Source organism: Varanus komodoensis, unplaced genomic scaffold (assembly GCF_004798865.1).
Source record: "Varanus komodoensis strain SLA01 unplaced genomic scaffold, ASM479886v1 scaffold3, whole genome shotgun sequence".
NCBI lineage: Eukaryota > Metazoa > Chordata > Lepidosauria > Squamata > Varanidae > Varanus > Varanus komodoensis.
The window spans coordinates 1,236,623-1,261,166 of NW_025335761.1; the positions used below are offsets into that span (position 1 = coordinate 1,236,623).

Genomic DNA, 24,544 nt, shown 5'->3' on the forward strand with positions numbered 1-24,544 from the left:
CTAATCGTGCTTCTTGTTCTGGACCACATTTTAAGAAGAATTCAGCTAAATTGTAATGAGTTTAGAGAAGATCATCAAAGCTAATTAGGGACTAAAAGCTAAGTTCTGCAAGAGAATATTGAAGGAGCTGGTTATGTTTAACACTGAGAAGAGAGGATAGAGTGGGGAATATGATGGCTCTTACTGATACCTAAGAGGTTACCTAAGAGAAGAGAGCTGTAACCTGTTCTCTAACATCAGGAAATACTTCCACACAGTCAGAGTGGTTAGACACTGGGCACATTACTATGTCATGCCATCCCACCCTGGAAATAAGTCACAGCAGGCCGGCCGTGTGAAAAACCCAGAGGGCAGCCAATAGAGGAATGTGCTTGCCCCATTGTTTTGCCCCCGCCCTTCCCTTCTCCTCCGTGGTTTTTCCTGTGGGTATTCCAGTGAACAATGTGGAAGCTGTAGGACCAAGATGGATATGATAGCACTTTGCATGTTCCTACAGGGTTTGTCCCACAAAAGAGAGCCGTAATTCGTTGTCTTTCATCGAAGACTAGAGGACATGCAATAATAGGCTGAAGTTGCAGGAAGGCCTTGTTTTGATGACTCTCAGGAAAAACTTCCTAAGAATTAGAGCAATCATACAATGGAATTACTGCTGGAGCTGTTCAGACAAGGGCTAGGCAGTCGTCTGTCTGTCTGTCTGTCTGTCTGTCTGTCTGTCTGTCTGTCAAAGATGATTTAAGAGTTTGAAGCAAGAGATTGGACTTGGTTGGTCCTTCCAGCTCAACTCTATGTCTCTATTTTCAGTTGAGGAATCATTTTACCTTTTCAAACTGATAGGTAACTAATATGATTCTTGACAAATAATCTATCTGAGTTACTAAAGAAAGAGAAGGAAAAGAGTCCCTGCAGATTTTATTCCACTAGCCAATCGGCTATAGGGGGTGGTGCTCATCTCTGTTTCAATAGGCATGAGCCAGCGCTGTCTGAAGATCATGTGGCCAGCATGATATCACAGGGTGCTGTTTCTGCACCACCGAAGTGGTACCTACTTATCTATTCGCATTACATGCTTTCGAATTGATAGGTTGGCAAGAGCTAGGGACAAGGCTGCAGGAGATTGCCCTGTCACACGGCTTTGAACTGCTGACCTTTCAATTGGCAGCCCAGCAGCTCAGTGGTTTAAACTACTGTGCCACTGCATCCCCAAAGAAAGAGGAAGAGTCAGAAACGAATAAACAAAAGCCCGGAGTTATCACACTGGATCCAGACGAAGGTCATCACGTAAGCTACTCATGATAAAAGCTCTGTTGCATCTTAACAGTTTTTTCTTTTTTATTTCATAGAATGAAGCACCATAAGCCAAATAGTCTCAAAAAGGAACTTTCAATTCTTGGCAGTCTAATAATTAAAAGTTGTGCTAACCGATTGAAGGCTGACCTTGCCAATTCAAGGCCAAATAGATGCATACCTGTTTTCTAAACCAATGCTTTGTGGTTCGGCTATGAGTGTCCACATTTACCACCCAGTGGAGTCTGTGAAGGAAAGAAACCAAGTTTACCCATGTGGTTGGGTTTGGTTTCATTTTAGGGAAAATCATGAGACAAAAGGTAAAAAGGAGGAACGAAGTCACACTCTGCATTCAAGCCTGGTCAGTGCAAATTTGGCATGGCTTAGGAAGGGGTGGCAGCAATGCTGTGGCCTTCCCTCCCTTTCCTCTTGCCCCACTGTTGCTCTCACCTCAGTAGGATTGCTCTGCCCATGTCCCCTCGAATTCAAACGGGAAGAAAAGCACATGCCCAAATCTTCCTGACAGAAATAGCCTGATGGATCATGCCTAGCATATGCCAACCAAGGAGAATGCTTAAAAAAAAACCAAATCATAATCTGTTTCGAAAATATAAAATACCAAGCTACTTGAACCTAGCCTGCACATTTTCAGTCCCTTGGGTAGGGATCACTCATTAGTGCCTTTCGCTCAGAGCTCTGATTCATAGATGCATTTACAGGCTTTGTCAGCCATATGTATTCTTGGTATTTAATATCATAGGCTGAAAGCCCGAAACCTCTTATTTTCTGCTTCTGTGATGAAATCTGAGGCCATCATTTTAAAGCAAGGGGCTTTCCTTCATTTTGTTCAATCACACTTGTTGAACTTCGCATTACTTTATACCTAAATGCTCTGTTCTGCCTGGATTGCTTTGTCCCATGTTTTTAAAATATAAAGTCAGAAAAGAAATGTGTGTGAGAGTGTGTATGTATAATTCATTTTGAGGATCTTTTATCTTTCCAAACCTTCTGTCTGGTGAATGGCTAAGCCCAAAAGAAGCAACCTAGACTGCGTAAGCAGGGGGATAGAATATCACCCCAAAGAAAGATATATTATTACTCAATGAGGCATTGGCTGGGCCCCATCTGGAGTGATTTGGTGCAATCCCAATGGAAAACATGCTAAAAGATCTTTGAAATCCTTTGGGACAGGTGCTCAGGGTAGAATTCCAATTCCTCTTCCCCCACACTCCCCAACCTTCTCTGAAGGCCCAGTCTTTTGAAAAGATTATACAGAGACACTGAATCAGGAAGAGGTGGGACGTGGATCAGGATCTAATGGCCTTTTCTGTGACTACCCAGCATAGCATCATAGAGTAGTAGAGTTGGAAGGGCCATGAAGGTCACTGGGTCCAACCCCCTGCTGTTGCAGGACACCAAGTTACACCATCCCATTCAGATGGCTGCCCAGTTTCTTTTTGAATGCCTCCAGAGTGGGGGCAGCGGGTTCCACTGTTGTATTTCTCTGACAGTGAGGAAGCTTTTCCTGATATCTAGCCTGAATCTGGGTTGTCACAAATTGATTATTCCATGTCCTACACTCTGGCATCAGAAAGAAGAGATCTTGACCTTCCTCTTTGTGACAGCCTTTGAGGTACTTATAGAGGGATATCATGTCCCCACTCAGTCCTCTCTTCTCAAGGCTGAATATGCCCAATTCTCTCAGAATCTCCTCGTAGGGTAGTGTTTCCAAACCCTGGATCATTTTTGTTGGCCTCTTCTGGCCCCTTTCTAATTTTCCTGCATCTTTCTTAAATCTTGGTGCTCAGAACTGGACACAGGATTCCAGATGAGGTCTGACTAGTGAGGCGAATAGAGAAACTACTACTTCTTGTAATTTGGAAATAATACTTCTGTTAATGTGTCCCAAAATAGCACTTTCCTTCTTTCTTTCTTTCTTTCTTTCTTTCTTTCTTTCTTTCTTTCTTTCTTTCTCTCTGAAACTTCTATGCCGCCCCATTCACCGAAGCCTCGGGGTTGCTCACTTGGCCTTTTGGAGGCTGCATTGCATTGCTGGTTCATGTTTAGCCTATTGTCCATAATTACTCCAAGATCTTTTTCTTTTTCAGTTCTCTTGAGCCATTTATTCCTCATCTTGTTGCATCTGAACATGCTATGGCAGTAAGTTCAAGAAATAAACTCTTGCAGTGGGACAATTAAGGATACTGAGGTTGTTAAGGAAAGTGCCTAACGATATCTTGGAATATTGAAGCATATGTTACATAGGACCAAAGTTTATAATGAACTAGAACCCCCTGTGCAAAGGGGAAAAGAAACAGGTTGGTGAGTATGAAAGCAGTTTCATACATGCATGGTCCTCCTTGTTGGCTGGATGGCTCATCACCACAGGTAGGACTTCCTTACCTCCCACCCTCAGTTAAAATGAAATGGGTGCCAATGTTGTGGTGGAGGTAGGACTGACGGGGATGGAACATGGACAGCCTCAGAATTCCCTGTTCCTGGCAATAGTCCCAGTGGCTAGGAGGAAATGAATTTCCCTAGAAAGAATACCTTGTTCCCTTTTGTAATGCAAAGTATTTTGTGGTGGTTGGAATGTGTGGTTAAGATTAATTTGCTTTAAGAAAGACTTGTGCCAGGTGGAGATCAAAACTGCTATAACTGGTTTATTGATATGGATCAATTCAGCTGCCTGCATTTTGGTCACCTCTTAGGAGTGTGAACTTACGTGAACTGTCATGGGGAGCACCTGCCCTTGGAAATTTTCTACTGCAGCCCTGATTGTGGCTAATGGTGCTATTTTATCACTCATGTTCCAATGAACAGTGCCTTTATTTAGGGAAAGTGAAAATGATTGTGCTGAGGGAAGCCACCCTACAAATATTCTGCCTGTGATACTGACAGAGTCTTTATTTTTTAATTTAAAACTTTTATATGCTGTCCCTTATGCATGGCATCTCAGGATGGTTTACAATCATTAAAATCAAACTACAATAAAACAATACATACACATATAATAAATACCATACAACCAATAAATAGGAGTCTATATGTATAAATTAGGCATCTGAATCTTGTATATGTCATCAGGAAAATAGAAAGCTACTTCCAACCATACTGACATATCTGTACATGTACTGTCCATAGACAACAGTCAGCTGAATGTATGTTTTTCATGAGCTGGGCTTACTGCTGTGATTCCATTGCACACACAAGTTCAGCCCTTCTGCATTTTTCTTGGAATAGAGACCAAGTGCTGAGTAATCAAGTGTTGAGGAATCAAGGTGTGTGCATGTGTATAGCTATAATAATAAAAGAGGGTCTGTCTGTCTGTCTGTCTGTCTGTGTATAAGGACCATAACATCAAGAACATGAAACCTAGACACCTGAAACTTGGCATGCATGCAAAGGAGAACCCACAGGTGCACACCTCAAAGGTATTTTCATTTTCAATGTTTTCATTTTGTTTAATTAATTTAAACCTGCCCATGTATTTGAAAAATACAAGAACACCTTCAGCCACAAGGGGCAGTCTTCTCCAACAAGCACCTGCTTTTTCAGTTTGCACACTTTGAAGCTAGATGAGATTAGCAGGTTGAGGGACAGAGTTTTATGCCTTCCCTTTCCTCAACTGTCTGTCCTGTCTTTAGGGAATGGAGTGGACAGACCCTTCCCTTAGGGGTCGTAAGGATGCACCATAGCAGGAGCTTTGTCTAGAAGTGCATTGGGGGCTGTTTCACTCAGGTAGGCATAATGTGCTCAATTCTGACAGCTGTATAAGTTGCTTAAAGGCTTTGCTTTATCAAATGAAGGGTTACTCCAACACATTGCAAGTTGGCTCTTTTCACCAGGGGTATGTACACTACTCTAAGAAAGCTCTAAGAAATGAAGAAAGTCTGCTTTTGGTTAGGTAATTTACATTAATATAGGAGAGAACACACATTTGATTTGTTTCATATGTTTCTGTAACATTTAGGAGTACCAGGAGAAGCTCTTCTCTGAGGGACATTGGCCCATTGCAGGTCAAGGCAGAGATCCTTCTCTGTTGCGATGCCTCAACTATGGGAGCACCCACCATGGAAGCCCAACTGGCACCAACATTCTGTCATTTTCTGCAACAGGACATGAACGATTTGCTTGCCCAGGTATTTTAAGCTGGCCTACTGTAAGCTGGTGGATACATATATTTTACGTGTTCTCTCTTGCTACTGTTCCCATATGTCATTATGGATTTTGGAATCCACTTTGCACATCACCCTTGTATTGTATTGGGAGCTGTCAAAACATTTTAAAATAAACTTAACTAAACCGCCTGAGCCTGAAGACTTTTATTCTCCTGCTTTTAGAATAGCACACAAATGTGTGTTTGGCATAGAAACGGTGGATACATCCCCCCTTCCCCTTGTGTAATGAGATTTCCATTCCAATTGTCCAGAGGCAGGTGGTCTCCTCTTAGAAGTTCTGATGTTTGAATCCGGATCGCACTTCCTAAGGTGGCCAGGTTCCTCTCTTGTGGGAAGCAGGCGAGAAAGTTGCTTTTCATTTCGAATGCAGAAACCGTTTGTGGGTCTTGGTTCTTTCTTTAGCGCAAAGCGCTTTGGAGGAACAAAAATGCAGAGCATGCCATACATGCGAAGCACATGAAAGATATGGATGGCTGTATAATCACTTCAGCCTCTGGGTGGATGGCTTGAGAGCTGCTTCAGGGTCATGTGCGCTCTCTTGAAAGGCACACAGGCCTGCCTCTTCCATTATTCACTCTCTAATCATGGCATTATTCTCAGGGGGAGGGGGAGAGACTTCTTGTTTGATGAATTTGTGCAGCATGTTTTCATCTGGAGTAAGTTTTAATGCAAATTCCTATCTAGCCTGTGGGTCCTTCAAAATGGGGAGTTCCTATGGTTATAAGGATTTTTCCCCCTTCAAGAAAATTCCGTGAATTGAAATGTGAGAATAAAAGGCCTACCCTCACATTGTCCATAGCCAGAGAACAGATAATCTGTTCAACAGAAAACCTCAGCCAGTTATTCAATTCAAAGGACCTATTATTTTTATGGCACATCCATTTTGAGAATGCCTGTTTGGAAAATAATCACACTTTGTGTTTCTGTAGTGCTTTTCACAAGATTATGTCAATGCACCCTTGAACGTCATTCATTAATAAAACTTCAAAACACTGTCCCACAAAAAGAAGAAATATTAATCAGAGCCAGCATGTTGCAGTGATTCAAGGGATGGGATCAGACTGGGAAGGTTCAAATCCCTGCTCAGCCGTAAAACACACCGCATAATCATAGCATCATAGAACAGGAGAGTTGGAAGAGGCCAAGAAAGCTGCTGGGCAACCCCCTGCTCAGTGCAGGACTCCAAGTTACAGGAACTTGGGCCAGTCACTATTTCTCAGATTAATCTACTCCACAAGGCAGTTGTGAGGCTATAACGGAGGAAGGACATTTATGTTTAAGGACAGAACTTTTCAAGGTTATGAAAGGTCCTTCACAGATCGACGGCAGGGAGGGAAGATGCAGTGCTGTGGAGGTGAGATTCTCTGTGAATCTGGTGTAGTGGAGACAATGCCATGCATGAGTTTTGACCTAGTTTCCCGGAGTGCTCCATTGCCCTGCACCCTCCTATGCTAGCTACTAGGTTATAAAGCCAACTGAATATCATTATTGCTAGGATGCTTGTTAATGTACAACATAGGCATTATAGCACATGTTGTACATTAACAAATATCTTAGCAGTAGTAGTATTATATCTTTGTCATTGCATCTTTTTAATTAATTTTCACACACACACACACTCACACATACACACGGAGTGAGAGAGAGATCCCTGTGAGGTCTGACTCAGCTCCTTACTGTCTTTGCACTCTGTCAGCCCCCTCACACCCAAACTTTGCTTCCATGAGGTTGGTAGATCCTTGGAGATTCTGTGTGATCTGGTGCATTGGGCTGTAGGTAAGGGAGGGTTGGAAGAAATTGCCCTTCCTTCCTCACTTCTTTAGGGGGAAGAACATGCAAAAGAGCCTCTGATGGAGTCCTTAGTGATTGGGTGGGAACCTATGGAGATAGGTACTCTCTCAGATAACCTCAGATATTTAGGATGTTGTATGTTAAAGTCAGCACTTTGAATTGGACCTGGACAGCAACCACCAGTCAATGCAACTTGTGAAGGACCGGTGTGATATGTTTACAAGAACCAGTCCTTGTCAACTGTTCTGAATGAACAGAATCCAGAGGCCCTGTTCTGAATGAACTGCAGTGTCTGGGCCATATTCAAAGGCAGCCTCACATAGAGCCCATTGCAGTAAACCAGGCATGAGGTTACCAGTGCATGGATAACTGTAGCACAGCTTTACTCATCCGAGTAGGGATGCAGCTAAAAAATCAGCTTAAGCTCATAGCAAGCACATCTGGCAACTTAGTTCACTTGAGAGACAAATGACAGCTCAGGGTCCAGGCACACTCACAAGCTGCAAGCCTTGTTCTTTAGGAGGAATACAACCCTATCCAGGATATGCTGAAAATTCCCCAGCTGGGTGGATGGACTGCCCACTAACAGCCCCTCTATATCATTTGGATTGAGCTTCAGGTTATTGCTCCATATTCGGTCCATTACCAACCCAGGTTCTGGTTAAGAATGGTCACCGTCTTACCTGGATTGGGTGAAAATGAGAGGCAGAGCTGAGTGTCATCAGCCCAAACCTCCGGATGACTTCTCCCAGTGATTTCATGTAGATAATATTTATTTATTTTATTTATATGCCGTCCTTCACAGGATGGCTTACAACTCAGGACGGCTTACAATAGTAAAGAGCATGGGGGACAGAATAGATCACTGGAGAATAGATCCCTGCACAGGGGCATGGTGCAGAGCTATAGTCCCGCAGCACTATCATCTGAAGATGGTTGGTCAGGTGGGAGTGGAACCACCACAAAACACCACAAAGAGACAGTGGCAGTGCCCCAACTCCCACTGCCAATCCCTCCAGAAGGATACCACAGGCGATGGTATCGAAAGCTGCTGAGAGGTCCACAAGAATTAACAGGGTCTCCCTCCCCCTTTCTCTTTCCTGGCAGAAGTTATCTTACAGGGCAACCACGGCGGTTTCCATTCAAAGGCAGGCCTGAAGCGCAACTGAAACGTGTCCAGATAACCTGTTTTCTCCAGGAGTGCTTGGAGCTGCCTGGCCACAACCTGCTTCAACAGCTTGTCCTGGAAGAGAATATTGGCTATGGGTCTATAGTTGTTTATATGGGTTGGGTCTAGATTAGTTTTTTTTGGGGGGGGGGGCAATTGCAGCTGACTTTAAAGAGGTCAGCACCACAAAGTCCCCTCCTTAGATTTCCCGGTCAGCAAATGTTTCATAGGTTGGACCAGACCAAGCACCTCTCCACATCTTCAGGCTGCAATCTCATCCAGTAGAATAGAACCAGAATGAGGACTGACTGGGTGCCTCTGCAAATGGAACTGGGATAACGGTGGTGTCCAAATTGCTATGAATTCAAGTGCTTTTATCCTCAAAGTGTCGTGCAAATTTGTCACAGTAGGCCTCCAAGGGTTCGGTTAGATCTCCTTCTGGGCCAGAGTGTAAATGACCCCAAGATCCCCTGGAGAAAGCACTTTCTTGCCACATTCATTGCCATGGAATGGGCATCATTTGTTGATCTACCTCTTTCCTATATGCTCTCCTGCCCTTTCGGATCTGAGGCAGAGGTCCTTCTTCTGGATACCTCCTTGAAAGAGATTAGGACACTGGTTACCAGGAGGAGAGCCTTCTCTATGGTGGTGTCCCGATTATGGAATATGCTCCCCAGAGAGGTTTGCCTGGTGCTGGCACTTTTTCTTTTCAGTGCCAGGCAAACCCCTTTTTATTTTCCCATTATTTTAATATTTGATCATTTTAATGTGGTTTTTATAATACTGAATGCAGTGTCCTATTTTATCTGTTGCTTTGCTGTAAACTGTCCTGAGATGCCAGTAGATGGACAGTCTATAAAAGCTGCAAACAAACAAACAAACAAACAAACAATGTTCAATAAGCCATGTTTGGCCAGATTTGTTTCATGTGCTCCTCTACCTGAGTTCTAACTGTCTTCTTGCTGTATCACCTTCACCTGTGCTGTAGGAGCCGGTTGAGCTCTGCCACAGGTGTTTGTGAATGATCGTATCAATCACTTAGGCCACCTCCGAATTCCACAGAGAGACTTGGGCTTCAACTGGGGCACCTACCATGCCAGCTGAAAAATCCCCAGAGCCCTCTGGAATGGATCCATCATCCTCCGGGGTGGACCATCTTAATAGGTCGCCCACCCTGAGACAGGAGAAATGGAGCCATAAGACCAAACCTCAGGAGGAAGTGATCTGACCATGACAAAGGGGTAGATGTTATTCCCCCATCCCATTTACCAGATCACCATCTTCCTGCCTGGTCAAGAAAAACCAGGTCCAGAGTGGGACCTTTTATATGGTTTGGGCTGATGACATGATATTTATTTGGTGTTCAGACAGCCCGTACTTGAAGTCCTGAGCTGCCCCAGACAAGGTGGCCTCAGCATGGAAACTGAGATCCCCAGAAATGACATCCTTGGGGTTCTCAACTCCTATTTGGGGAGAAGTTCCAGTTTGGGTTCAACATTCACTCTTTACATGAGCAGAGAGTATCATTCAGTTTGCTAGGGGACTGTGAAGTGCCAGTAAAGAGCTGCATCATAAAGGACTGTCTGGTGCTCCGGAAACTGGGTAAGAAAGGGAAGGAGAGGGGGAATCAGTTGCTGCTCTGGTTCCTCAAAGTACCTGATTTGAGCACAAATCAGGTACTCCACCTTGCTCCAGCAGTCCGCTTTGAAGCCCGCTTGGAGCAGATACCAAGGGTGCCTGATCAGCTCCTCAGTCTGTGCTTCAGGGCATGAAGCAAGCCGAACTCAGGAGCTGCCAAAGCAGGAACCTAATTTCTCTCTGCAGTGCATCCTGGGACACCTCTTGGAGGACTGTTCCTTTTGTCAGGCACAAAAGGTAAACCATGGAACCCACACAGGGTGGCTTGTTGCAACATGTGTAACCAGGCAATGTCATGCCCAGCAATGCTCAGGAAATTTACGCATCATCAGGAACATGTATCCATATCTTTCTTGTGGAAGATTAATACTTTTGCTGTCACATCTTCTCTAATTTTGGAAAAAAATTGGAAAATTAGTGACACTCTTAGTGAAAAGAATGAAACTTCAGAATAAGAGATTAGAAGATTGTGCACAGATTTTGCTTTGGTTTGTTCAGTCACTGTTTATGACCCCAGGGTCCAAGATGCATGCTCAAAGTAGGTAGAAAGTGTGCAAGATAGAACCAGATTCAGATTTTAAACTTGATAGAGCCTTGGAAGAGCACTGCAGTGTTTTATTTTAAATATTGCATCAAATCATGAATATGGTTTTCAGAAATAAGCACACTTTCACATTGTATTTCCACAAGTTAAGTGTTGGGGATGAGAGAGGCAGTTCTCGGCATGTGTTTCAGGACCAGGGTGGCACTGACTCTTCGAATGAGGATGGTGAGGCCTGAGGAATGAAGCCTGCAGACACAGAGATGGGAGAGGGGGAAGAGCTTATCTCAAGGCTGCCGTCTCCAGGTGTTCATGCAAGACTCTGGGAACTAACAGGATGTGCAAATGCTGGGAGGAGACATGGGAAAGGAGCCGGAGCAGTCTGGTTTGATCCTTGGCACAGCACTGGGAGAGACGTGCTAGCCAACTAGAAGGCTTGCCCATCTGCAGAGGGGTAGGGCCCAAGGTTATTGAAAAGTAGGGTTCTCAGAAATAATTCCCAGTTTCGCTTCAATGAACTGCAGTGTGCCTGCTCAGAGACATTTTCTTTTTTCTCCAATAGCTTGCTGGATATTCCTTGGAAATAAAGTGCTTTTGCCAAAGAATGGTCTGTTGTTTGGAAGAGAGATGGAGAGAACCTAGCTCTTGATAGCAAGAATGATTCCACCAGTCCTATGTATTTTGAAGGAGGATTATTATTTAATGTTTTGAAGTCAATTGGAAGCTGACTTTTTCCATGCTGGGTGATCTATCTTTCTCTTGCTTTTTTCTTTTTCTTCTAGGTTTTTTTTCTTTTAGACATACATAAATTTGTATAGCTCCATAGCAAAGAGTAGATGTGAAATGTATATCTCTGAAAACGAACTTACTACCAGGTAGACTTCAACAAAAGTGTATCAGATATCCAAATAAGCATTCATTTGAAGGTGGCATCTGTATGCCACCTGTTCAAATGTTCAAAGGATTATAAAATCTCAATCTACTCGATGTATAATAGGAAGCATGTTGGGCACTCTTGTCAACAGTTTCCTATTTTGAGGATTTCTCGTATAATATTGACAAACATTGAACTATCCCCAAGAACATTAAATAGGAAAAGTCAGAACACCCGAGTTCCATGCAGCAGTGCACACTTTCACAACAATGGAGTTCCGTCTAGAAACGTCTCTCTATCCAATGCAGCATCAGTGTGCAATGCAACATGTACTTGGGACGTATCTCTAAGTAGACATGGATAGAACACAGGGATATTAGAGAATGTTGTTTACTATGCATTTATAAATATCCTGCATTTATGAGTTATTCTTCCTCACATGCTATCCTTTAAAGTGTGGCATGTGAGAAGGGGTTCTTGGCTCAAAAAATGCATGTTTCAGGATGCACAAGTTAAATGTAAATCTGTACAATGTAAATGCAAATTTTCATTTTAAAATGACAAAAACAAAAAAGACTTTTGATTAGACATGTGTAAAACTGAGACCAGATATAGTGTTCCTAAGATTGCACAGCTGATTGTGTTCCATAAGATCTACCACAAGAATACCAGGTATCACTCACAGTTCTAGACAAAGACTGACAGGAAGATATACACATGGTACATTTCAGAGTAAGCTTGACTAGGTTGCATATAAAAAAGCCTATACTTTCTTAGTTTAACAGTAAAACAAAGGGAGGGAGGGAGGGAGGGAGGGAGGGGGGGGAGGACAGAGTCTAAAATAGCCTTTTCCAGATAAATGGGCTAAAACTTTTTCTATTCTCACCAGCAGGAACATTGTTGGCTGGGGTTGATGGGACTTGTCCCACAGTTGCCCAATTTGGACAAGTTAGAAAGGGCGTTCTAGCATTAACTCCATTATTCTCTCAAGAAATATTAGAAAATTAACTCTTGACGTCTTTCTATATAAGAAGTACTTTGTACCATCATACTTGGGGGTTCTTGGGATAAAAAAGCAGAATGGGCAACTGTCACCCTATTCCACAAATTAAGAGGAGCCCAACCTCACGTTTTGCTAAGGTACCTCCTAGTCAGAAAGTCACCTTGTTAATAAGTGATTGTTGTTCTACAACAGCACACAGAACCACCCTCAGTAAAGATATTGAATTGGTACAGAACTTTGCTTTGAAGGCTCTGTCATTAAATGTATATATACTGTTATAAAAAAGATTTTGTTTTCATAAACGTTCACAAGGTATTTGAAGTTGCCGAATATGGTTCCAGTAATTGTCTTCCTCTATCATGGAGATAAGAAATCAACTCAAGGAAATGCAGGGTGGCATTAATTTAAAGTGCTACAAAGGAGATCCCCAATAAACACTGTTTCACAAGCTCATTCTATCATAATTGCTAATGCAGAAAAATTCCAGGAGAAAATAGGAAAAATGAAGGCTTTTATCTAAAGATGTAGGAGTTAATGTTCTGTCCTCCACAATTTGGAAAAAAAGCTATTTAGATTTTTTAAAAATGGTCTGGAGATATATGTTCTTGGATAGAATTTGGATTTTCCTGACAAAATTGTGTTATTCTTTAAAATTCAAAGTTAACCTAATGAAAAGAATAAAAATTCTCTGTATCCTGAAGAGTTCTGTGTTCTGAAATGAAACCAGAGCTCAGAAGATGTAGTCCAGGTATAGAGAGAAATATATTATATGCATTAATATAGGGTGATTTGTAAGAAAAAAATCATATCTTCATATTGTGACTTCATAGCTCACATTTTTGTTGGCAATGTGGGAGGGAGACAGGATCACAGGATTTTTTCTTTTCGGAGTATTTTGGAATTGTCCAGTTATACAGCATTTTTGAACCAATATTTTGAATTTGTTTAATGAAATCATTGGTCTCTCACGCAATACAATTCTAAAGTAGCACTTCTTGTATTATGCTAAAGCTTTGGTTAATGACTCTGGCCTGGTTGCACTCCTCCTCATGACAGCCAATATGTGTATAGCTGTAATCTGGAAGAAAGCTCTTCCTCCAAGTATATAGGAATGGCCTGGAAAATATATGAAATAAGCCTACCAAAATTAACTTCGTACAAGAGATCATGAAATGAGAACAGAGAAATAAATGTCTTGGAAGAGCCGGCACCATTTTCGAAGTGTTTGGAAGGCCAATATCAGGACAATGTTCTGTAGCAAAGTATGTTCTACTCCTCTTTTTTATCTGGGCATGGGGCTGATGATCTGAAGGTGGGAAACTCTCATTCAGTCCCTTTGTCATGGTCAGTTCATGGCCTACTAAGATTTAGACTGCTGGCAGCTCTGATTCTCTGCGAAGGTGGGGGAAGATGGTCTGCCGCCAGAAGCTAATGGATCCAGATGGCTTCCTAAAGGCTCTGGGAGGGTGTTTCCTGACTGATATGGCTGATGGTCTTCTTAGAACCCTGGCCAGTCACTGGAACACAAAGATGACCTAGGCAGTTGGTGTGATCACTCTAGCAGAACTTGTGGGGGCTCTGTGGCATGTCCTGGAGCTGAGAACACTAAAACAAAACAGAGATGGCTAGGATGTGGATAGACATAAATTCCTAGTAGATGCGATCTGAGTCCTGGCAAGTGCATACTTGGACATACTTAGGGGTGGTGAGGACAGCAAAGAAACAATGTCTTGCTGCCTTTATTAAGCCTTCTATTTTCTGCCTAGCAGAGCTTCTTAGAAACATCCAGGCTGTAACACTTGCTAGCCCTAGGATTCTTATGGGTCTCCTATAATATATTTGCTAGGCATTCTCAGGACCAAATTTTGTGACTTTGACTCCAGTGCTCCAGAGAGTTTCAGCTATGGGATAGTATAGAAATGAAATATAATAATAATAATAATAATAATAATAATAATAATAATAATAATACCACCATTATGACCCTAACTTACAATGGGGTTACCTGGAGATTCAGAGTTGTTAATGACATACTACTGTGATTCTGCTTTTTATTTTATTTTATTATTTTGCACATCCATGAAGCTGTGGATATGCTAAATTGGTGCCTGGATACAACAATTAACTGGATGATGGATAATGATTTGAAGCCAACCTAGATGAGCTTGAGGTGTGCTAGTGTGTGCTGGTTGGAGGATCCCCTGGAATGATGTGCCTGCTGCTTCCTGGAGGGTACAACGTGTTCTGGAGGAAGTTGTAGTCCACTTGAAGGAGCTGGTTTGTAGTTTGGAGGGTCTCTTGAGCCACCTTTACCATTTGAAGCTCAGGTGGCCTCAGTGTCATGGACTGCCCGCTATGAGCTTTGGCTAGTCTATATGGGGCTGCCCTTGAAGACTGTTCTAAATCTGTAGTTTCTACAGAATGAGATTGTCAGATTTATAACAGGGACAAGGAGGTCCAAACATAGAAGGCCAATCCTGGCCCACTTGCACTTGCTGCCTGTAAGCTTCCAAGATGCTGGTTTTAGGCTATATAACCCTATACAGTTTGGGCATGCAGTACCTGATGGAACAGCTCTCCAAACCCAAATCTACCCAGACTCTGTGTTCTGTATCAGAGCCCTTCCTCTAAGTGCCACCTCCAAAGAAGGCTCAGACGGAGGTAGCATTATTTATTTTGTTATTGCAGGTAGTATGTTATGAATTGCCTGGAACTGTCCAGAGAACTTTGGCTATTGATTCAAACAAAATGAAAGGAATAAGTGCATAATATAATATTAAACTGTGTGTTTTCTTCTCATCTTTGTACAGCACTTCTTAATTTGTGCATGTTTGTGTGTGCATTTGTAAAATTTAGTTGTTTGTTATCTTTATAACAAAAGCAATATTATCTAGTCCAGGTCTCTACTGCCATCTCCAAATGTTGAGAATTCTTATTTGCATTTTTTCCAAATATTTCACAACCAAATTGCCACCCACACAATGAATCTTTCCATTCTTCACCTCCTCCTTGCATCCTCCAAATCTGATCTGCTCTCCAATACTCCAGAGAAGATTTTGTGGGTGTGCACAGAGTAACTGACCCTGCCAATTATGTCTGTCCCACTGGATTTTACCCCTCACCTTTTCTTTCATGACTCTGCCTGGTATGCTGCTGTTATATTACTAAATTTTTCCTTGCAACACGGCAATCCTTTTCTAATTGAAAACTGGAATGCAGGCGTTCCCTTTTGCTTCAGGAAGGCATTTACAGTCTTGGCACTTGGCACCTCCACTGTTGGTCAGGACTGTGAGCAAATCTCCCTCATACTGTTTCCTGAGCACTTTTTCCTAAGGGCTGACCATACGCATAATGTTCCATTGCATGGGTACCATCTCCACTGCAGGACTGTAATATATGACTTTGCTTATCAAACATATCCTCCACAACATGTGGATGAATTCCATGCAAATTTAGCCAGGCAGGAATAGATATGGGCAACCCTCGCTGCAACCCTTGGGGTAGGTGATCCTTCCTCCTGCATAGAAAAACCACCCCACAGAACAAGCTTTGTCAGCCTGTCGATGAGGGCAAGGGTGTGTAGACCTTTGACTAAATACAATGATTGCCTGCATTCATTTAAATCCAGTAATTCATTGCATGAGCGTATTTTCACTTGTGCAATGAAGGAACTTTCTCTTGCTCCCTGTCTTTCTGTCTGTATAGCGCAAACCTATCCCAGAAGATCCTCCATTGTTCAGGAACATATCTGGGAGGGGCATTGGAAACAACAGCAGAAGGGCAAATATGTTCTCTCCACTCCAGGGCAGAACTGCAAAGGGGCTATTCTTGTTGCTGAAACTAGGTAGAGGATAAGGTTCAGCACCAAAAATGGCCTTTTAAATTTCAAACTAAAACCCAAGGTGGATATATCACACCACTGAGACTGGAACCAACAGCCTTCATCATATATAAGCCTTGTGTCATCTCTCGCCTTGCCTTGTCTTGCCTTTCCTACACTCTGTGTAGGCATGACGTATCGCTTCTCCATTTCCTGTGACTTTATAGCAAAGAGTATGCATCTTTCATTCTGGTAGCTTGAATTGGTTCCAACCACACTGTGTACACACATTCATTTGATCCAACATGAACATTCATGCACATGTGTTTTCTAGAGCTTTTCCCACCTCCCATTTCTGAACAACATGTAATACTATACACACAGAAGACTATCAAGAGAGTGTGAATTTACCTAGGCACTGGGGAATGGTTACAGGTGTGAGTATTGTTCATAATCATTGCCAGAAATAATTATGGATGACAGCTCTAAAATTATGGTTCATTTACAGTGGCTGGAATCAGAAAGTTCGAGATATCTATTTGCTCTAGACAAAATGCTGAATTTTCCTCTGTTGGTGTTCACTCTTATGATTGCAGTTAATACACACTGTTTCGGGAAATAGAATTACATTTAGAGAAGGGTTAGGAAAGTTAAGCGCAAGATAAGATCAACTTGAATCAAGTTAACTGCATATACTTCATTCACTAGAAAGACTTCTCCTTTCATGAACCAATAGAGACCAATTTTGTTCACTGTGGCCATTTTCCATTTGCCTAAATATATGAATACAGCAAATATGCTGTAAGGATGTATCTGATAAAGTAGAATAGCTTAGGAAGGAAACAGTAACTGACCCCACAGGACATCTTGTTTGTCTAGGTGAGTAAACACATGTCATAATTTTAAATATTTGGGGCATCTTGTCTAGTGTATGGTACCCACTAGCAAGATACCTTTCGTGTGGCTAATTGTGAACTCCTCAGAGAACTTTGGCTACTGGGTGTTGTAGAAATATAATAAAGAAATTATTTGTTTGAGGAGTGAATAACTCTGCCATAAAGCCACATAATGCTGCATTTCTGGTTTCTGGAAACAGGCATTAGTTTACAGCTGCAAATACAAAGCAAATCTTCAGATCTGAATTTTCTCATTCAAATATTTACATTGAGTTCAAAAGTATCCAAAAAGACAATGCTGTCTTTTTCTAGATTGACAGAATTATCGGATTTTTACAGGGATTTAAGAATTGATCCCTCACCCAGACACTTTTCGGGTCAGATCCTGACTAGCTAGGCTTCGACTTAAATGTCAAAAGAGAAATCCCAAGTCCCTGGCAGGAGATATGGAGCTTATGGCCATCTAGACCTCTCTCTAGTCATATTACATTTTCCCAGTTAGCACAGTCCAACATATTTGGAGAGTACAAGGTTGGGGAAGGGTGATTTAAACTTTGGAATCAATTGGCTGTTTTTCCAGGTTTTGTTTTGTGCATGCTCAGTTAATCAACTTTTTCTCAGAGCAGTTAGAAACCAGATAGTGTGGAGTTTTCCCGACTCTAATACCTGGGGAGGCTAAAACTGGTTGTTTCTGGTACTTCCAGCACCAACTGAACATGCCGGCTTTTCTACATCCGGATCCTGCTGTAGTCAAGTGCAGAGATCATGGGCCCAGGTGATCTACTGGCATTGAAAAATAAAGCTGCTATTATGTCGTGATTGTAAGATTCTCCCATGCCATTTAGACTAATACATTTCCCCATCACACTATTAATTTTCCTCTTGGAACCAGACAGAATTTAATTTAAATTGCCTTTTGGGATTTTCTGAAGACAAGGTCACACCCCTGCAAAGAATTAGGAGTGCAGTACATCCTAGGGTTCAGTTCCAGTGTGCTAACTGAAACAAGTTTTGACTTGGTTGTGTTACTAAGCTGCAAAGAAGAAAGGAGAATCGTTTAGAAAAACAGACAGTGCGTGAAACAAAGTGTTCCTGATTCACTGAGAGAAGGAAGTAACTCGGTTGCCATCTGCAAAACAAAACATATTGCAAATGGCACATGAGACCAGAGAATGAAAGACTTTCAGGGCGTTTTCACAAGTGCTGTTAAAATAATATTAAAATTTCTCACCTTGGTATAACCCGGATGAAGGTGCCACACTGAGAATGCATATTTGAATTGAAAATGGCTCTGTTCGGTGTGTGCACGAGTTGGGGTTCTGGTTTGGAGCAGCATATCGCCCGTGTTCAGTGCTCCTCGAATGTTCTCCTGGGTTTGCTGGAATGCCTGAGGACAGCTGCGAACATTTGGGACTGGAGGGAACACAGCCAGCTGCCTCGTAATGGCCACTCCACTGGTTCAGCAGTCTTGTCTTCTGGTGCCATTTAGCTGTGTTGGGTCACAATGGTCATGCTGGCTGGGGATGATGGGTGTTGCAGACCCAAACATCTGGAGTCTGCTAGACTGGGGAAAGCCAACACATTTTTCCCCTCAGTCCCCTTGCCTTTGGATCTCTGGGCCAGTAGAAAGTAGCGGCCGAGGGCTGCCCCAAAGGTGAACTCAGTCTTTCGAATGAAAGGCGTCCCCCATCCCTGGTTTGCACTGGTTTGCATGCAAACCATGTGCTCTGCCACAGGGGTAGAGACAGCCCAAGGGGCCTTCCCTATGTCCAACTGGTTTTTAAGAAGGCAAACAGGATAAATTTTCAGGAGCTCCTGGTTCTCTAACTCTCATTCACCTCATTTTTCTCCATATTGACAGAAGGCATAAGAATGAGATGCATTCATCGAGGCGCCATTTTTCAAATGATTTTCCATGTGTCTGAAATGTAACAACCTGTTTTTTAAAAGCACAAATTACCAGATCAAATATAAAATGGAGCAGTCTTGAAACCAGAAAACCATTTAAAAGTGCAGAATTCAATGAGAACATGCATTCTATGCATAAAAAAGATACTTTTTAGTGCTTGTCAAACAACAGGAAGAGAAGGAGCTTGTTGGAGCTCTCACTGAGTAGGTTCCAGAACTGTCTTGCAGCACTGAAATGGAGCAATGAATGTTTGTTAATTCTGGGCAGAAAAGCGGGTTTTCTGACGATGGCTTGAAGGCTCAGGGAGATTAAGGAGAATGGAGGCAGCCCTTAAGATAACCAGGTACTAGGCCATGTGAGATTTAATGGTTAATATCCTAATTTTAAACAGAGCTTGCCAATAAACTGGTAACTGCATTTTAGCACCAAACCAACACCTCTTGTTAAAGAGCGTATCTTTTTTTTTACTTCCAACTTTTTAATTACCTAGCAGGCTGTGTAATCTGCTGGAATGAACACAAGTTATGAGATTTGTTTATCAGAACACAAATGATCATGCACAATCCCCTGAAAGTTTCCCCTCTCTTTTCATGAGTCAAATTATTTGGGCTGCAGTCCTTGTACAGAACTTTGTGATAAATTGTATCTGTACATTCCCATTCATGCAGCCCTGATTCTCTACTGAAGGATACATACATAATATGGGCCCCCGATCTTGTGAGACCTATTGGCACATTTGGGAAATTAAGAAACTGCTGTGGGCACTTTGGCCACAAAATGCTTAATCAGTGGATCAGCACGTTTGATAGCTAAACTACTGATAATACAACATTAGAAGGATAAATGCTTCCGTCCCGTCATGCAAGGGACTGGGGACTTTACAACAATATTTCAAAAGGTGGCATATAGACACCACCTTCAAACAAATACTTATTTGGACATTTTTCTGTTGAAGCCAATGTATCACTTTTGCAACCATGTCATACAAATCCATGTAACTAGATTTTAAAAAAATAGAAATAATAATTATTATTTTAAAAAATGTGGTTGCCACTGGACTTCATGTTGGGCATCCCTTTGTGGGCATCATTAGAGGTGTTTGCAGGTGTGGTGGTACCCACAGATGCCATACTAGGGACCACACTGTATGAGATAAAAGTAGGACCAAGAAGAAGGAATGAAGAGAGATTTACATCTATGAAAAATGCCTCCCTTTCTTTTTTCTGAGGCAATACCTGATTTATTGGGAATCTCCAGGAAAAATGCAAGAACTTGGAAGCATTATTCTCCACTTTTTGGTATTTGGTTTTCATTAATGTCTTTGGTGGTGTCTCCCTGATCTACTCTTAGATTAGAAATGCACAATATTCTCTCCTCTTGAGCTCACGGATGCTCGTTATTGCAGTATTTCCTTTTAGTAACTTACTCCACATGTTGGATATCCTCTGTGTTAAGCCGCTCTGTCTATGCTCACTTTGTGTTCCCAATTTCCCTAATTTTAAAGTTACATCTGTTAATGCTTGGCCCAATATACTCATGTTTTTTCTGTTTTCCATCAAATCATGGAAATTACAGATGGAGAAATACCAATAAGTCACACTGATTCCATCTGGCTGTAAGACACTTTTTCCTTTCTTCACTTGTTTCTTGCTCCTCAGTTCCCTCACTCATCTATGTGTGGCTAGTCTGTATTCAATCACAAGTCTTTGTTCCTCTGCCTTTGCCACAATTTCCTTTCCATTTTAAACAATCCAGGAAATTGTTAAAAGGAGTTTCAGAGATGACCGCTATCTCCCATTTTGAAATGGAAATCTGATTAAAGTTAAGAAATCTTCAGGCAAACATTTTCAGCTCTCAGATGTTTACTGTCCTTTTCTTTTGGCTGTGGTAGTGATGGGTGTAGCCAATGAGTGACTTCTATTTTCACTGTTCTGTCATTTTGATACATGGAATTTCATGTGATACTGTTTGGATACTCAAAGGAACTCCCAATTCCATACACACAGAGGGCTTTACTAAGATAGTTCCTCACAGAGTTGTCTTCTTCCCATTTCCCATTTCTCCTTCAAACTCTAGCTCTCTTCTACTTCCAGTTTTACTTCTGTGCTCTGTACTTAATGTTATACATGATGGATAGCCCTACTGTAACATATGTTGTTGACACAAGAGTTTCTTTTAGAAAAAATGGAACTAGGGAATGCTCTGGGCCTATTCTTTTGGGGATTCCAATATGGATGCCAAACTGAGAAGGCTGTGAAGAAACAAACCAGGAATTGCTTCACCTTACTTGTGTAGGCTACTAAGGTTACACCTACCACCGGCAGCTACCAATTATACATAGACAAAGTTATCCTCAGAGAGAGAGCACCTCTGAGTGCTGGAATGGTGGACGAACAAAATGGGTATGACAATAATCCATTTGTTCATTCATTCTATTCATTTAATTTAAAAGGTTATGATACAAAATTTAAAACTAAATTTAAAAGAGAACAAACAATTATAATAACTTGGAGAAAAAAAAATATTCAGGCCTGTTTAGCAACTTACATGCTCCAGTAGGCTGAAAGAATGCCTTGCAGTGGAGGGCAGTCTTTACTTGGTATCAGTGCGGATCTCATTCCGTAACTTGGGGGGTCACCAATGAGAAGGCCCTTCTCCTTGTTGCTACCAACTGACCCTCCCTTGGTGGTGGCAGTCGGAGGCAGGCCCTAGAACTTGATCGTAGTGTCTAGGTATAGGGAGAGGTCTTCTATCAAGTATCATAGTTGCAAACTGTGTAGGATTTTATACGTTAAAACCAGCATCCTGAATTGGGCTTGAAAGCACATAGGCAGCCAGTACAAGTGGGTGAGAATTGGTGATATATGATCAGACCCTTCATCTGGTCCCTGTTATTAGTCTGGCTGCTGCTTTTTGCACAAGCTGAAGCTTCTGAGCAGTCTCCAAGGGCAGCCCCAAGTACAGTACATTGCAGTAACCTAGTTTAGAGATTACCAGAGCATAGATCAACTAGGGCAGTAGTTGAGACACCAGATGAAGTTGGTAGAAGGCAACCTGAGATGTTGGGACAGTCCCATGGCTGTCCTGAAGTTCATGAAATCCTGAACTGCCCCAGACAGTGTGCTGTCAGCACGGATGCTAATATTTCCCAGAACCAGCAGCCTGGGGAACCTCCATATTGAAGCCAAGACTGCCTCTGTCAGCTCAGCTGGGGAGACTGTTGGGTTGAGGGGTGGATGGTACACTGACAGAACCCAGTCTGGCTCAGCCCAAGACACAAACATGCTAGATTACATGGAGAGGGATGCTGGAGAGATCGAATCCCTATAGGTCACGGCCACACAGTCCTCCAGTCTTCCTAGATGCTGTACCAAGTCTCCTGGTGGGCAGAGCTGAGAGACACCAACTCCCCCCTGTTCAGCCACCCAGGTCTGGGCTATGCATGCCAGAGCAGCCTCCCCATCCATTATTGCACCATGGATGATGGAAGGCTTATTGTGCATTTCTCCTGTATTTAAGGCAACATCTGGAGACCTGTGGGAAGGCTGATAGGGCAACCAGCAGACCTGGTTGGGAGCAGGGCCAGAACATGGCATGGTCGTTATTTGCCTGGACCACATTACCCTTTCCTGGCTACCCTCCAGACAACGCCATATCTTCCCTACCCATCACTATGCGTTGATCTCCTATCAGAACCCCCCACTTGGTTCCATACTCATTCTCCACTGCACATATGTGGCCTGTGAAGAGGACCCCCTTCCCCCAGAGACAGATCCTTAGAGCACTGCTGCGGGGTGGGGGGGGGAGTCACCCTTTCATTTCTCTCAAAGCAACTCCCCTCAAAGGGGAGGCCCCCTCTGGGCCATCACTGTTGGGACATTGTTGCCCTGTGTTGGGCCAGCAGAAATAGTCCTGCTGTATCTCCACAACAGGTGGGAGCTGGTGCTCAGCTGAGTCCTGATCAGAAAAACAGAGAAAGTCTGCTGGGCGTGAACAACCAATAGGACATTTACAGTTATTCAGGCGTGCAGGAAATGCATGCAGCATGTAGGCAGCCCCTGGAGGAACTCCAAGGTGCTGGATGCCTGACAGGCCACAGCAGGCATCTTGCAGGTAGGCAGACAGGACTGGCCACTGGAGGTTTTTGCGGCAGTGCTTCAATCCACCCAGCCCCGCTGTCAGCCAGGAGAGAAAGGCTGAGAAGAGGACAAGGGCGCTGGTGGGGAAGCTGGGTCAGGTGGGAGAGAAGGCTGGCAAGGCGGTAAAGCCGGCACTCCCACCTTGAGGTGCATGCAGTCTGAAATTTGTCAAGGGGAACAACAGAGGAACGAAAGGAAATTGTGACAGGAGTACATCTACTCCAACGTTTGGTTTCTAGCTTACCAGTGCTGGAAACACAATGCTGGAGTACGGGAGTGGGAAGTGAGTTCAGGTGCCTGTCCCTTCCAAAGTAAGGCCAGGCCAGGGCCTTTGGCATTTGGAACTCTCCCGCTGAAGTTAAAGAGAGGCAGGAATTAGCTGCCTGAGTCCCTAGCAGGAGTACTCGAGGATCCTGGTCTTGGGAGAAGGAAGGACTTTGGGTCCAGCACATCCAAGGCTGATTCCACCCCACTCCATAATGTCCTCTGTCTGGATTTGCAAGTGCAATGCAGCTCCATCCCTTTCTTTGCAACATGCAGCATGGATTCACACACAAGCTCCTGTGGGGCCAGGGTCAGACCTGCAAGATGTAGCGCAGCGTGCAGCACAGCGGGAGCACTGGCAGGCACCATAAAAGACGTCTCTGGGTTACCCGGCTTTGTTACAGCCACGGGGGCCTTTGCGGTGGCTGCCTTGTCGTCCTGATCCTGCTTGTGTTCTTGTCTGGACTTCTCTTCAATTGTTTGTTGATTGCTGCTAGCTCCTGGCTCTGTTCTTGCCTCTGGTCTCACCCTGCCTCGCTGGGTACCCAGTCCTTGCCTCTGGTACTGCATGGCTCGCTGGGCATCTGACCTTGTTTCTTCCCTGTCCTGCTTTTGCTTCTAGATTTGCCAGGCCTTGCTGGATTTCTGGTTCTTACTTGTTTCTGAATCTGCCCATATTTCGGGACTTGCTATGCCCTCATGTTATTTGATACTTGCTTTTTCCTGACTTTGCTTTTGCATCTGGCCGAATGGCATCGATGCCAGTTACCCTGATCCTAGAACTCCATTAGGCACTTGATAGTCTGGTTTTGAGGTCTACCACCAGGAGGAACATTGTTAGTGGTATATTTATGCCCACAGAACATTGAGCAATTGTAATTTGAGCCTAGAGGGAAAATACGGTTACTTCCACCCCACTGGTAGAACTCCTTTCCTTTGCCCCATCCTAACCTCTAGCCTGAATTTATTTACTTTGCAGGAGATTATGGCCACTGTATTGGTGCTCTATAGTGGCACAATGGCTGCTTCCAAATTA

At 43.1% G+C, this 24,544-nt stretch overlaps 1 long non-coding RNA gene across 1 annotated transcript; it reads left to right on the forward strand.

The window, feature by feature from the left end:
* The first annotated feature begins 1,080 nt into the window (after positions 1–1,080).
* Positions 1,081–5,594, forward strand: LOC123026834. Its single transcript, XR_006415396.1, has 5 exons — positions 1,081–1,278; positions 3,393–3,444; positions 4,635–4,718; positions 4,932–5,025; positions 5,258–5,594. It is a non-coding gene; the product is annotated as an uncharacterized LOC123026834 (long non-coding RNA).
* The last annotated feature ends 18,950 nt before the right edge of the window (positions 5,595–24,544 follow it).